Source organism: Phascolarctos cinereus, unplaced genomic scaffold (genome assembly GCF_003287225.1).
Source record: "Phascolarctos cinereus isolate Bilbo 61053 unplaced genomic scaffold, phaCin_HiC Scaffold_4;HRSCAF=312, whole genome shotgun sequence".
NCBI classification, from domain to species: domain Eukaryota; kingdom Metazoa; phylum Chordata; class Mammalia; order Diprotodontia; family Phascolarctidae; genus Phascolarctos; species Phascolarctos cinereus.
Genome location: NW_027555847.1, coordinates 479,238,564 through 479,249,664, shown reverse-complemented (window position 1 = coordinate 479,249,664; position 11,101 = coordinate 479,238,564).

Below are 11,101 nucleotides of genomic sequence, written 5' to 3'. Positions count from 1 at the left end.
ATCCATAGGGAACTCTACCAGTGACACTCTTTAAGTTGGCAATGAATCACTAGTGACTACTCTTTGGGTCCAACCATTCAGCCAGTTTAAAATCCACCTAAATGTGCTGTCATCTAACCAATATTTTCTCCAATCTTTTCCACAACAGTAGTATGAAATACGTTAAATGCTTTGCTAAAACCTAGAAAAATTGTGTTGAAGGCATTTCCCCAGTCTACCAGTTTAGATATATTGTCAAAAAAGAAAATGAAGTTGGTCTGACATTGTGTGTTATTTTAATTAGTTTGTATGTTTTAATTTTTTTTTTTTTGGTGAGGCAATCGGTGTTAAGTGACTTGCCTAGGGTCACACGGCTAGTAAGTGTCAAGTGTCTGAGGCCACATGTGCACTCAGGTTCTCTTGACTCCAAACTAGTGCTCTATCCACTGTATGTTTTAATTTTTGTTTAATATTTTTAAAAATAATTATTTTTTTGTTCTAGCTTTGACACACACACCCCAACAAACATTTTTATGTAAACAAAAAAGAAGATTGTATATGAAGCCATATCTACTATGTCTTGCTTATTTTAAAAATATACATAATACAGACAGTATGATAATTTCAGAGCTGATTAGCTTGTTTGTCTCTGAACTATTATTATACAATTTAAAAAATTTATCAAGAACCATCTTTTTTCTTTTTGCATCACTATTATTAATTTTTCTTTAACCCCTCAAATCCTCCCCCAATTAAAAAACAAAAACAAAAACCCTGTCTTGTAACAAATGAGTATAGTAATGGAAAACAAATGCCAATATTGGCCACGTCTGAAAAAAAGGTGTATATTGTCCCTTAGAAGTACATCTCTTTTCTGTCGGGAAGTGGGTAGCATGCTTGATTGTCACTTATCTGGAGTTGTGGTTGGTCGTTGCATTGATCAGAGTTCTTAAGTCATGTGAATGTTTTATTGATTTTTTTTTTTACACCACAGACATTTCTGGATATGTCCCCCCTTCCACTCCCACTTCCTTGTAAGAAAGAAAAATGATTAAGCAAAATTAAATGATTAAGCAAAATTAAACCAATATAGCCACTGTATCTGATGATATAGGCAACATTTTGCCCTTGTAATCTCTTGCATCCTGGCTGTAAGTAAAGTTATGTGTTTTTATACATGTTATACATTTCCTGACCTTCCTTCTTTCCACCTCTAATGAACTCCAGAAGCCAGAAGTTATATCTCATTACCTGTTAGTTGGAACCATTATTGGTTTTTCAGTTGCTCAGGCTTAAGGTTCCTTTTAGTGTGCAGTTAATTTGCATGACTGTAGTCATTTTAATATTGTTTTGCTTCTGCTTATTTCATTATGAATCAGTTCACACAAATCTCATCCATCCCAGTTCCTTATATATTGTAACTTCTTACTGCACATTCATTCCATTAGTAAACTACGGCTCGATCTACCATTTCCCAATTACTGGCACCTACTTTATTTCCAGTTCTTTGCTACCACAAAGTACCATTGTGAATGTTGTGGTAGCTGTTGGACATTTCTGATATTTAAATAGTGGGATCACGGGGTCAATCTGTTCTTTATAATCTGTTCTTGATGTTACCTCTTGTTAAATTATTTATTAAATTATTAATTTATTACTATGTGTTAGGTAGGCATTGCATTAAGTGCTAGGAGTACATAGAAAGGCAAACAACAACAAAACCCAGCTGCTTCCCTCAAAGAGCTCCCATTTTAATAGGGGAAACAATATGTAAATAACTAGGTGCAAAGAAGATACAGAGAGAGTGGATGAATGTACTCTGAAAAGGGAAGGGACTAGCAGTGGGGTGGACTGGGAAAGGTCTCCTGCAAAAGGTGGAGTTCAAGCTGAGTCTTGAAGGAATCCAGGGCACGTAAGAGACACAGCCCATTCCAGGCATAGAAGACCACCAGTATAAGCATGGAGTGTCATATTTGAGCTTCAAGTAGGCCAGCATAGCTGAGTAGAGTAGGTGGAGGAGACGAGTGTAGGAAGACAGGTAAAGTAAGAAGGGGCCAGGTTACAAAGAGCTTTAAAAGCCAAGCAGAGGAGTTTATATTTAAATCTGCAGGGGATGAGGGCTTCTGGAGCTCATTAGAGGTGGAAAGAGAAAAGGTCAAGAAATGTGTAACGTAGTTACACCTGGCCTTTAAAAAAGAATCACTTGGTAGAAGAACACTTTGGTAGTAGATCAAATGAGAAGTGATTAGGGGCTGAATTAGGGTTATGGCTATTGTTACTCTACATTTTCAGAAAGGACCAATGACATCACAGGGTGATGTCTTGACTTGCCTATGAATTAGATTTAAGTGAGGCAGATTTGTGCAAAGTCTTAATTACTCTCACTTCCAGAATCATTCAAGTTCCGCAGCAGGACAGAAGTTAAGATGTCTGGCCATGGACTGGGAAACGGGGTATCTTGGATGTCTGACCAAGCTCTGAAGCATTCCACAGTTCCTGCTTCAGCTACCTTTATGGCCGCTGAAACAAATGGAGAGAAAGAGAAACTCAAGAGATACAGTGAAGGTAGAAACAACAAAATTTGGCAATTTATTTGATATATGTGATCAGTGTGAGTGAAGAGTTGAGAACGACATCAGAATTGTGAACCTCAGAAGTGGGAGAAAGGTGTTGCCTTTGATAGTAATAAGGAAGTTCAGAAGGGGTGAATGTCTAAGAGAAAATGTGTGCGTGTAGCTCAGTAGAGAAACCAGGGCTGGGTACATAAATCTAGGAATCATGTGCAATGGTAATTGAACCCTTTGAGAGCCAAGATGATCACCAAGTGAGAAAATATAAAAAAGTATGAAAGAAGAAGAGAGCCCAGGACAGAGTTTTCAGGGTTAGCTTTACAACTTTCTTACTTTTCTTCATTTCCATAGCCATCACACTTGTAGCCTCTTATCATACCACACTTGGGCTATTACAGAAGCCTCACGATTGGTCTCCCTACCTGGATCCAGTCCATCCCCCCCTCCCCACCAAAGAGAGCTTCCTAAAGTGTAGGCCTGACCATGTCCCACCTCTACTCAAACTCCAGTGGCTCCCTGTCACTTCCAAGATCAAATAGAAAATGTTCTCTTTGGCATTTAAAGTCCTTCACAACCTTGTCCCTTCCCATCTTTCTAGTCTTCTTATACTTTAGTCCCCTCCGTGTACTTTACATAGGGCGCCTGGGTGGTACAGTAGGTAGAGCACTGGGCGTGGAGTCAGGAAGACTCCTCTTCCTAGGTTCAAATCCGTCCTCATACTTACTAGCTGTTTGATCCTGGGCAAGTCACCTAACCTTCTTTGCCTCAGTTTCTTCCTCTGTAAAATGAGCTGGTGAAGGAAGTGGCAAACCACTCCAGAATCTTTGCCAAGAAAACCACAAATGGGGTCATGGAAAGTGAGACGTAACTAAACAACAACAACAAATATACTCAATACTCATCTTCTTGCTCTTCCTTGAACATATCATTCCATCACTATACTTGGTGCCTTTTTAAACAAGTAAAATTTTTCGTTAGAAAAAAAAAGAGAAGAAAGAAAGAAATGGGGGGGGAATGAGCAAAACTGATCTATACATAAAAAAACCCAAATCACATGCAATAAATCACATTTGTGGACCTCTCACCTCTGCAAAAGAGCAGAGGAAGGGTGTCTTGCCATGTCACTTTTTTGAGGCCGTGCCTGTTTGTAATTGTGTAACATTCACTTTTTTTTTGGTGATTCTTTCAATTTACAGTGTTATAGTGATTGTGTATATTGTTTTCTTGGCTCTGCTTACTTCATTCTGCATCAGTTTCTATAGATTTTTCCATGCTTCTCTGTATTAATTGTCATTTCTTATAGAAAAATAATATTCCATTACATTCATGAACCACAGTTTGTTTAGCTGTTCCCCAAATGATGGACATCTACTTCATTTCAAATCTTTGATATCACAAAAAATTATGCCATAAATATTTTAGCGTATATGAGGACTTTATTCTTTTCAGCTAAGTTCTTTATATTGCAGTTAAAGTCCTTTCTTTTATGATAAATATGAGAAAGAAAAGATAAATTTCTAGAAAGGAGAAGTAGACTTAGTACCTAAGTTAACACGTATATTTATATAGAAAGATTTAGGTTTTGAACAATACTTGGCCTACAAGTCAACCATCTGTTCTCCAAAATCTGCGTAATAACTTCCTAGTAGGCAAAGCTGGCCCACTGACGTAGAAAAATGATGTAGCTATGGTCCATTCTGAAAAAATCTGAGGTAACAACAGTCAATGTGCTCTGCATAGCTATTATGTAACATGTAATATATAATATTAATAATATATAATACAGCTTTTATAGGACTTTTTTATTTATAAAGCCTTTCTCCTTTCATCACTGATCATATGCATTGTGATGTACTTTCTCTTAATAGGATAGTTAATGTGTAGGTAGGAAAGAGGAGAGCAGATCCACTAAGATATATAGCTTATTTATCAATTATCATTTGCAATCCAACTTAGGTTTATTCTAAGTGTACCCCTTAGAATGAGTTAGGACAAAGCTTTCTATGCATTTACCTAGGGAGGCATGAGAGCCACTTGGTGGAGGTAGGAATGACAAAACTTATTGGGTGTTTTCATGTATAGCTCCCTTATAAGTACATATACTTTTTCCCCCCAACAAAAACAAAGTTCAAATTGGAGTCAGCAAAAGTGATATGAAAGTGAATAATTTGTGCCAACTGACAATCAGGCTACATTGCTTGTCTTTCATTTTCAAAGAGGAGCAATGACATCACAGGATTATATCTTGACTTGTGTGTGAATTGGATTTAAGTGAGGCAGTTACACAAAATTGTCAGTCTTACTTTCTTCAAGAGTCATTGAAGTCCAGTGGCACGACAAGTCAAAATGATCAGTGAGAGCCTGTGATGCAGGGGATGACCTTGGCATCTTTGATGTCTGACCAAATACTAACTACTCAATGGCACCTGCTTCAGCTGCCTTTATGGCCATTGGAACAAATTGTTCTAATCTGTCCATTCTACTGGGGGAAGTCTTCACATGCTTGGGGCAGGCATCCCACTAACTCACTGATGGGTCTTAGGCTTATTGGTTATACTCAACCTGGTTTAACCCATCTGTCGAGAAGGTTTTACTGGTGTGCTTAGGGCTGGTGCTCTATCCATTGTGCCATGTAGCTGCCCCTAAATCTTTGTTGTCTTTTTCTTTTTTTTTTGGCTAGGCAATGGGGTTAAGTGACTTGCCCAAGGTCACACAGCCAGAAAGTGTTATGTGTCTGAGGCTGGATTTGAACTCAGGTCCTCCTGAATCCAGGGCCGGTGCTCTATCCACTGTGCCACCTAGCTGCCCCCATTAGTGCCTTTTAAATGAATTAAAAATAAACTCGTTGTGGCCTGGAAGAAGGGGCAGCTAGGTGGTGTAGTGGATAGAGTGCCGGGCCTGGAACCAGGAAGACATATCTTCCTGAGTTCAAATGTGGCCTCAGATACTTATTAGCTGTGTGACCCTGGGCAGGTCACTTAATCTTGTTTGCCTCCTTTTTTGTTCCTTATCTGTAAAATAAGCTGGAAAAGGAAATGGCAAACCAGCACAGTATCTTTGCCAATAAAACACCAAACGGGGTCATTAAGAATTGGACACAACTGAAAACGACTGAATGACAAATCCCGGAAAGAAATGATCAGTGTTGTAGATATGAACATAATACAAGATGCCACCTTCTTGAAGAACAGTGTGATATAGTGAGGAGAATATAGAAGATGGTAGTCAGGAGACCTGGTTTTGAGTACCTCTTAGTATGCCAACTACTATTGGCAGGTGCTGGGTTAAGTGTTGGGGGATGCAAAAAAAAAACGGTCAAAAACAGTCCCTTTCCTTGAGGAGTTCACATTCTAATGAAAGAAAGATTGTGTCAAAATTTTCTTACATGAAGGGTGTTGGAGATCCTAGGGAGATGCAGTTTGAGCAATAAATGTTCTACCAGGTGTCTCCTCCTTCTGATGGCCCAGCTTATCATGGTAGTTTAAATAGGTGATACTTTCTCAACCTCTTCCTCATAGTAATAATAATAACTAACATTTGTAGCACTTACTATGTATCAGGCACTGTGATAAGCACTTTGTATTTGATGAGAAGAGGACTATGTCCTCTGAACAAACAGTCACCATTTTGATGTTTAATACTGTGTTACTGTCACTGGTAAACATGTACTTATTGCCAAGGTCTTCATCTGCACGTGGGCAGCACTTCAGTGATTTATTGCCTTGTCTGTAGAATAAAGGAGGAATCATAGAAGTTATCTGGTCTCTCCCTCTCATTCCTCATCTATAAAATGAACTGAAGAAGGAAATGGCAAATCACTATAGTATCTTTGCCAAGAAAACACCAAAGGGGGTCATTAAGAGTTGGACACAACTGAAAATGACCAAATAACAAATCCTGGGGGAAAATTGATCAGTGTTATAGGTATGAAGGTGAAAAAACTGAACGCCAAGAAGATTAAGTGACTACCCCGAGGTCACACAAGAAAGACTGTAGAGAAAATGGAACATGTACTAATATGGTCTGAAATCTGATCAACTTCTGATATAAATTAAACCTAATTTAAAATATGAAGCTGATTTTTGTACCCAGTTTATGGTTTGGATTTTTTTCTTTTAAAGACAGCTCCATTCCTAGTAACACCATTGATTTGCTGGGTATCTACCATTTAATATTGCTATACTTCCATCTCCTTTGAAGACCGTGTCTTACATATCCACCATCTAACTGTTAGAGGTAATGAATTAAGTGCTTTTTATGTTTTCTATCAAAAGACTCATAGAAATGCAAAGTAATGATTCTCATCCTCCTCCTGTGTTCCTACTCAGCGATTAAAGTGATAGAACAAGTTTCATCTCCCTTAGGTACAGAATTATAGTACTGCATTCCCCTCACATGGGTAAGGCTGACCCCTAGTGACCAATTGTGATTGCTCCTTAGGGAAGTCCCTATTTGGATCTTCTTTGCCTTTTTAGTGTATATGATCTGGAGGACTTGAGACTTTCCCAAAAGAGTTCCTTTGTGTTGTAAGATGTTGTTACCACATTTGAATATGTAGTTAACTATTGCTGAATTCATTTTTCACACTATCCTTGCTAGCCTTTGTTTATAAATTTGTCTTAGGAGCAAAGATTTGCAGGCAAGTCTCATTTACCTTGAAAAGAGTCCATTGTTAGCTATCATGGTTGTCCATCTGACATAATAAAAATAAATGTAATATTTAAGTAACACTTTTTAAGTTAATTTTTTGTTAAGTCTTATTCTTTTTGTCAGATCCATATTTATTCCTCTTTTAAAGTCACCTTAGTATTTTGGATCAAAATCACCTTAGTGTTTGAAAAAGAGAGAAAAGGTATGTTTAAATACTATTTCTCTTCTTTATTATCTACTGCAACATCTTTAAGTATGCAATTCTGACAAGTAAAAATAGATTACATTTTTAAAAATCCTATTATAAACTTACTAATTGGCAAAAACTGCAAAATAAAAAATAAAATAATAAAGCCCTTACCGTTGTAATGTACATATTTTAAAAATAGAACCAAACTAACAAGAAACAAATTTTTCTGTGTTTTCTTCTGAATCCATTTGAGATTCTTCCACTTTTCATTTTAAATGATGGGTTCTTTAGTAACACATACATGGAGTCACAGATACAGGACAAACCATTAAAATGAACTAGTGAGATCAGAACTAGGAACTGATTGCTTAGTTTTTTAAATTAATTTATTTTGATTTATCAACAATCACTTCCATATGCTTTTGAATTTAAAATTTTTCTCCCCCTCCCTCCTCACCACCCTTCTCAACACAGTGCACAATCTGTTATAGGTTATACTTATAGATTCCTATTAAACATATTTTCATAACTGATTGCTTGTTAAAGATGTTTTTGAATTGAATGGGAAGTTGGAATAGGCAGCTTCTAAGATTTGTTATACAATTTAAATTCTGTGCCACCAAATTGGGAAGGGGGGATAACTTCAATGTTAATATAGTTTGACAGAAACCAAACCAATGGATTGTAGACAGGAAAGATTTGAACTCCTCCAGAGATCAGAAGGAGAACTAAAGAAAATCCAAGAATGAAAATTGGATTAGACAAAAGAACCATAAACCAGAAGGCCACAGTTTAATGAAGAAATAGTTAGGGAGTGATTGAGAATAGCCCCTGGAAAGGATTTTTCAGCATTCTTAAACTAGAGCCATCACAGGACTTGGCACACAGCAGGCTTTTAATAAATGCCTGGTGATTAAGTGACTGAGCATTTTTGATTGACCAGCAATAGTGGGACTGAATGCTTTACACCTAAGGTAGGTTATCTGAACTCCATGATCTTTGCTTGTGAATGTAGCTTAGCATAGAGAAAGGAATTTTGGACCTGGAGTCAGGAGCACTTGGATTCATATTTTGCTTCTGACACTAGTTGTGTAAGTCACAACCTTTTAGACCCTCAGTTTCTTCCTCTGTAAAATAGGTCAATGATGCCTGTTATTGTGAGGATCAGTTGATAATGATAAAATGTAGATTTTTCAAACTTTAAAGTACTACATGTCAGCAATTATTATTGTCTTAATGGTAGTTTATACTCACATTCCTTCATAGTATGTTGTGAGATTCACTTGTGTGCCTAGACTTCAAGTGTTCAACTGAAATGCAGTTTACAAGTCAACAAGGATTTATTGTGCTATTATGTGCCAGTCATTATACTAAGCTCTGGGGTATAAAGAAAGGCAAAGCAACCTATGTCCTCAAGGAGCTCAGATGTAGGAGGGAATATGGATACCACTAACATTGCTGTAGAACATGAAGAAAGACTGGGATCCAAGGATGTAGGTTTTTTTTTTTAATTTTCACATTAGTCATGTTGTAAAGAATTAGAACCAATAGGAGGAACCACAAGAAAGAAACAAAACAAAACAGAGGGGGGAAAAAGAGCAAATAGTGTGCTTCGACCTGCATTCAAACTCCATAGTTCTTTATCAAGATGTGGATAGCATTTTCCATCATGAGACTTTTGGAGATGTCTTAGATCCTTGCATTGCTGAGAAGAGCTAAGTCTATCAAATTTAGTCATCATACAATGTGGCTGTTACTGTGTACAATGTTCTCCTGGTTCTGCTCACTGGGATCAGCATCAGTCCATATAAGTCTTTCCAGCTTTTTCTGAAGTCTGCTTGCTCATCATTTCTGATAGCACAATAGTATTACATTACATTCATATGCCACAACTTGTTCAGCCCCTCCCCAATTGATGGGCATCCCCTCAATTTCCAATTCTCTGCCACCACAAAAAGAGCTGCTATAAATGTTTTTGTACATGTGGGTCCTTTTCTCATTTGTATGATCTCTTTGGAATACAGCCCTGGAAGTGCTATTGCTGGGTCATATTTTTATAGCCTTTTGGGCATAGTTCCAAATTGCTTTCCATACTGGTTATATCAGTTCACAACTCCACCAACAATGCAATAGTGTTCCAATTTTCCTACATCTTCTCCAACATTTATAATTTTCCTGTTGTGTCATGTTGGCCAATCTGAGAGGTGTGATGTGGTACCTCAGAGTCATTTTGATTTGCATTTCTCTAATCAATAGTGATCTAGAGCATTTTTTCACATGACTATAGATAGCTTTAATTTCTTCATCTGAAAACTGCCTGTTCATGTCCTTTGACCATTTATCAATTGGGGAGTGACTTGTATTCTTATAAATTTGACTTAGTTCTCTATATATTTTAGAAATGAGGCCTTTGTCAGAGACACTAGTTGCAAAATTCCCAGTTTTCTGGTTCCCTCCTAATCTTGGTTGTATTAGCTTTGTTTGTGCAAAAACTTTTCAATTTAATGTAATCAAAATTATCCACTTTGTATTTCATAGTGTTCTCTATGTCTTGTTTGGTCATAAATTCTTCTGTTCTCCATAAATATGGCAGGTAAACTGTTCCTTGCTCTCCCAGTTTGCATATAGTATCAGCCTTTATATCTAAATCATGAACCCATTTTGACTTTATTTTGGTATGTGGTGTAAGATGTTGGTCTATGCCTAGTTTCTGCCATACTCTTTTCCAGTTTTTGCAGCAAATTTTGTCAAATAGTGAGTTCTTATCCCAGAAGCTGAGGTCTTTGGGTATATATCACAGTAGATTACTATAGTCATTGACTACTATGTCTTGCATACCTAACCCTATTCCACTGATCTACCACTCTATTTCTTAGCCAGTACCAAATAGTTTTGATGATTGCTGCTTTTTAAAGATCACCTTCCCTAGCATTTCTTTTCATTAGTTCCCTTGATATTCTGGGCCTTTTCTTCTTCCAAATGAGTCTTGTTATTATTTTTTCTAGCTCTATAAAATAGTTTTTTGGTATTTGGATTGGTATGGCACTAAATAAGTAAATTAACTTAGGTAGAAATGTCATTTTTATCATATTAGCTCAGCCTACCCATGAGCAACTGATGTTTTTCCAATTATTTAGGTCTGACTTTATTTGTGTGAAAAGTGTTTTGTAATTGTGTTCATATAGTTCTTGGGTTTGTTTCAGCAGGTAGACTCCTAAATATTTTATAGTGTCTACAGTAACCTTAAATGGAATTTCTCTTTCTATCTCTTGCTGTTGGGCTTTGTTGGTAATATATAGAAATGCTGATGTGGATTTATTTTATAACCTGCAACTTTACTAAAGTTTATTTTTTCAAGTAGTTTTTTACTTGATTCTTTAGGATTTTCTAAGCATGTCATCATGTCATCTGCAAAGAGTGACGGTTTTGTGTCTTCTTTGCCTATTTTAATACCTTCAATTTCCTTTTCTTATTGCTGAAGCTAATATTTCTAGTACCATATTGAACAACAGTAGTGATAATGGACATCCTTGTTTCACTTCCGATCTTATTGGAAATGCTTCTAGCTTATCCCCCATTACATATGATACTGGCTGGAGGTTTTAGGTAGATGCTATTTATTATTTTAAGGAAGATTCCATGTATTCCTATGCTCTATAGTGTTTTTAATAGGAATGGGTGTTGTATTTTGTCCGAAGCTTTTTCTGCATCT